We start from the raw sequence: 5,408 nt of genomic DNA, 5'->3' as shown, positions 1-5,408 counted from the left end.
AGCCTCTAGGCCTGCCTTTGTGTTGAACGCATGATGTCTGTGTGCCATCTGCCTTATTAATGTTCCAAATAATAACTGCTATTTGAGTTTGTGTTATTCTTTCAATAGGACCTGCTTCCCAACCTGCATCCTAATCCTGACTTGTTTGTCTCAGGTCAATTTACAGGAAGAGCTTCAACCCCTTGTTGAAATCTAGGAAATCCTCCTCGCCTGTTTGTGGCCACATGTGACTAGAGGCCTCATTAAGATAATGGTCGATATTAGATCTGCGAGAGGATTCGCATTACGCCAATGCTAATTGAGGTCCTGCGAGGTGGTCTGGTTATTTGCAGCTTCCCGTCACCATCACTAATGTCGAAGGAACACAAAATGGGATGTCAAGGTGCTCCGTCACACCAACCCCTCTAGCTGTACAGGATGATGATGTGTTCCCCCCCCCCCACAAATAAGGTGGGTTTAAGTGGTATTAGACAGGGCTGCCCACGTGATGTCAGCTGATGATGTCACAGCTGATGGAAAATGTAACATCTGTTGAGTTGAGGAATATTTCTGGATAAAGGTAAAAGGTTGATTGCTTGTGAGACGAGATTGTTTTCAAGACATTAAAGCCATTGAGGATTCCATGGGAAAATGTAAACGTGAGCCCTCAAGTAAGGCTATGTTTCAAACAGATGAAACATACAGGTCACTGTGTGTCTCCACCCTTTATAATACAGTGTATTTATCGCCGTTGTTGTGTTAAGGTAATACTGTCATTACGGCCACACCCGGCCTGGTATACACTAATCTTGTGTCTGGCTGGACTTTACACAGGCTTTACAGTAAAAGACAAGTTATGGAGCCTAAAATGAATTCAGGAATGGTTAAAAACCAAGATTCAGTGAAGTAGAAAAGCTCCTTGACTCACAGACTCTTTTAAAAGACAATGTAGTATAAGCTAATGAACCGAAATGCCAAAATAGTGCCTAATGAAACTCATTATTAGTCTTTTTGTGTGTTTGTCATCATTTAGTCACCAAATACAGTATGTATGTCCTATAATGCTTTTTCTTCTGTGGAACACAAAAGTTCAGCAGAATTTCTAAGCTGCTGTTCTTGCAGGATAATTGGTTGTGAATGGGCTCTTTAAAAGACAAAAAAATACTATAAAAGTACTATAAGAGTTGCTTATATGATTCTTACTCTGTATTCCAATGTTCGTTTATGCTCTTAATTTATCTTGACAGAGTCCATCCACATTTACTTTCATTTATGGAAATGAGCAGCATGAACATTTTTCTAAACTTCTCTTTTTGTGTTCCACAGAAGAAAGTAAGTCATACAGGTTTGGAATGACGTGAGGGTGGGTAAATGATGACAGAACTTGCATTTTCAGATGAATTATTCCTTTAAGGAGCATTATGAATGGCCAGTTTCAAAGCTGCAACTGAAACAGTGGAAATGTTTAGGTAGTATCCCAGAAGGTTTTGCTCCGAGTTGGAAAGAAAACCAGAAAATGGTGGCTGCCATGGCAATTTGGGCAATAGTCACACACAGTAAAAGCTGTGATACCTGTTCTTCAAATGATCATTCAGACACAGACCAAACTGGCACAGTCAAAAGCTTAATGGAAAGGTTCAGACATGTGATGAGTGAGGCATAAACAGGTTTATGTTTAGAAATAATGTAATGCGAGACTATCCACAGTTTCTCACACACACACACACACACATATAAGCGCACACCTCTCTAAATACATAAATTAGATCTAAATTAGTTCCTCACTACTTACTGTAAATCTCAAACGGAAGAAGAAACTGTTTACATGATTATCATGTTTTCTTCATCATAAATACTGAGGAAAGGATCAATGTTCAAAGCAGTTTAAAAGCCAACTTTTACAATGTTAATAATCAACCAGAAACACCAGTGCAAATACAATGTTTAGGAATTTTCCCTGTCCAACACTTGACATACTTTTATAAATATATAGTACTGTTCAAAAGATTGCCGTCGGTAAGAAATTCATGCTTTTATCTGCAAGGATGCATTAAGTTGATGATTTTGATATTTTCTATCAAATGTTTATGAAATTGAAATTTTCTATACTGTTTATGAAATTGATAAACAGTAAAGACATTTATAATGTTACAAAAGATTTCTGTTTTAAATAAATGCTTTATATTGCCTTAAACTTTATATTCATCAAAGAAACATGAGAAAAAACATTCATAGTAATAAGAAATAATTATTGAGCAGCAAATCAGCATATCAAAATGATTTCTGAAGGATCATGTGGCACTGAAGAAAAATTCAGCTTTGCCATCACAGGAATAAATTACATTTTAAAATATTTTCAAATAGAAAACAGCAATTTTAAGTTGTAATACCGATTTTACTGTATTTTTGATTGAAGAAATGCAGCTTTGATGAGCATAAAAGACTTAACATTAAAACATCTTACAGACCTCAAACTTTTGAATGGTAGTGTATATTTAAAAAAAAAAAAGTATGTCAAGAATATGCTTTCCTGTAAGAAATAAAAATAACAAACAAGCTTTTCCTTTCAGAACATCTCAACATCTCAAATTGTGATCAGTTTAGGAAAGGTACCAAATGTAAAAATAAATTCAAATGATAAAAATTCAAACATTTCAATATGAACCTAAATGTTTCTCTTTCAAAATCTTACAAAGATCAATTTATGTGAGTTACTCTCTGCATTAAACATATACCTCTATACTCTCTTACTGTATACAATTAATTAGGAGAAACATCTGAGACAGAACTTCTATTTAAAGCATAACTGAGATATCCTGAGCTTTAACACTTGCACCCCTGAGCACCCCAGAACCTCTGGGTTACGTCTCTGTCTGAGATGGCCTTCTCCGTTTGTGACTAATGCATATAGCACTACTCTCAGTTTCTCAAAGCTGTGAGAATGTTGTATAAGTTGCAAATATACAAAACAACAAACACCAGAAGGACCAAGCAGCCTGTCAATAATGCATTCAGAGCACTCTTTTTGTACTTTGAGGAATGCATGTAACTCTAACAATAGTTTGGAAAGTCTTTGTTTGTCAAAGGCAGTCGTGTAAAACCCTCTGGTCTGGTTCCACAGCACTAAATCTGCCACTCTGTGCTTATTCTGGACCTAATCTCACTTTAGCTCTACCTATATGCTCTTATGTCTGCAATGGAGAGGGCTTCCTATGTCATTCAATCCCAGGACCTTGACACATATAATCCACAGTAATTGATTTCCATTTTTGTGTGTGTGTGTGTGTGTGTGTGTGTGTGTGTCAGCCCCATCTGAGTTTGTACTCAATGGCTTCTCTGTAAACACACTATTACACAGATTAACGTTCGCAATCAAACAAAGGAAGTAGTTACATGTTTGTCTGAACATCAACACAGTCACAAACAGATTACGATCTTGGCCTACCGACAGCCCCATACACACACACACACACACACACACACACACACACGTTTAAAACCCCATTTATTTACAGTTGTGTGGTTTTGATGAAATTGGTGGCTGTATTTTGTTCTGACAGGAGACTGAAATGGCATACAGGAGAACAAAAGTGTTTTTGGAGGCAGCACGGAAGAATCAGTGACAGATTAAAGACTTAATCCTCTTGAGTATCTGTGGGTCTGACACTACACGTCAGGATGAATTCCTCTCAACACTGCGCAAGACAATAGAGGTAGAATCAACAGCACAGATATAGACCTCATGTTTTCAAGACAGGGCTACACACACAAAACTCACAGCTTTCTATGTAAATTTATTCATGAAATAGCTATAAGCAAAAGTGCCTGTCAAATTACATTAGAATATTGCAAAGATGAGACCAAAGATGAAAATGTACTTGCTCGTTTTGAAAATGTCAATAACTGAAACAAAATATCTATGGAGAAATTTTGACAGAAATTATTTCTAATAGCTTTCAGGAATATTCTGATCGCAATTTCATATTCATTTTTTTCCTTGCTTTATTTTGATTTGCTCCACATTAACTGATTGTATCAGACAATTACAGATACAGTGGGTACGGAAAGTATTCAGACCCCCTTCAATCGATAGCTCAGTTTGGCCGGATGGCCAGCTCTAGGAAGGGTTCTGGTCGTCCCAAACGTCTTCTATTTAAGGATTATGGAGGCCACTGTGCTCTTAGGAACCTTAAGTGCAGCAGAAATTTTTTTGTAACCTTGGCCAGATCTGTGCCTTGCCACAATTCTGTCTCTGAGCTCTTCAGGCAGTTCCTTTGACCTCATGATTCTCATTTGCTCTGACATGCACTGTGAGCTGTAAGGTCTTATATAGACAGGTGTGTGGCTTTCCTAATCAAGTCCAATCAGTATAATCAAACACAGCTGGACTCAAATGAAGGTGTAGAACCATCTCAAGGATGATCAGAAGAAATGGACAGCACCTGAGTTAAATATATGAGTGTCACAGCAAAGGGTCTGAATACTTAGGACCATGTGATATTTCAGTTTTTCTTTTTTAATAAATCTGCAAAAATGTCAACAATTCTGTGTTTTTCTGTCAATATGGGGTGCTGTGTGTACATTAATGAGGAAAAAAAATTAACTGAAATGATTTTAGCAAATGGCTGCAATATAACAAAGAGTGAAAAATTGAAGGGGGTCTGAATACTTTCCGTACCCACTGTATAATTCATTAATATCATTAGGTATATAAATATATCACCAAATTTGTATTATTTTTATTGTTTTAATAAAAAGGTCCATGCCACAAAAGAATCAGAACAAAGTTACTTCCAAGCAGGACAATTGCAATAGTGGATCCATCATTATGATGCAATTTACACATGGACAGCATTCTACATGAAGTAAAACCAAAAGAAAGGAGAACAATGAAATAATAACAGGAGTACACGCAGTGTAAGCAAAAACAGCAGCCATAAAAATAAATAAATAATAATAACAGTAATGATGATAAGTGAATACATTATATATTAATTAGGAACAGTGCACAGTAGGACAGTCATTATTTCAAAATAAACCTGTTTAAAGTTGTACAAGACCTCTTGGCTATTCCTAACAAATTGCTGAAAAACTTCAGCCATCTTATGATGGTTTGCTGGTCTGTCGGCTGGTTTTATAAGGATTTTGAGAGCTTTTCAGCTGGTTAGGATGGGGTACCAGTTTGCTGGCCCTCTAAACCAGTAACAGCTTGGCAAGACTTGTGAGACAAGCTTAGACCAGTTTAAACCAGCAAACCATGGTATACCAGCAAGGTATAAACCACAATTACACAGATCTAACAAATGAAGAGCCGCACGTGATTTTACTTGTGGTCACTATGGTCTTAGTACAAAACCCACAGGTAAACTACTGGTGAGAACTAGCCTATGTGTGGTAAATAACTGAATAACAATAAACCGGACCACAAA

The sequence above is a fragment of the Sinocyclocheilus anshuiensis genome, unplaced genomic scaffold (genome assembly GCF_001515605.1).
Source record: "Sinocyclocheilus anshuiensis isolate Anshui unplaced genomic scaffold, SAMN03320099.WGS_v1.1 scaffold939, whole genome shotgun sequence".
Taxonomy (NCBI): domain Eukaryota; kingdom Metazoa; phylum Chordata; class Actinopteri; order Cypriniformes; family Cyprinidae; genus Sinocyclocheilus; species Sinocyclocheilus anshuiensis.
This window is presented reverse-complemented; position numbering follows the sequence as displayed.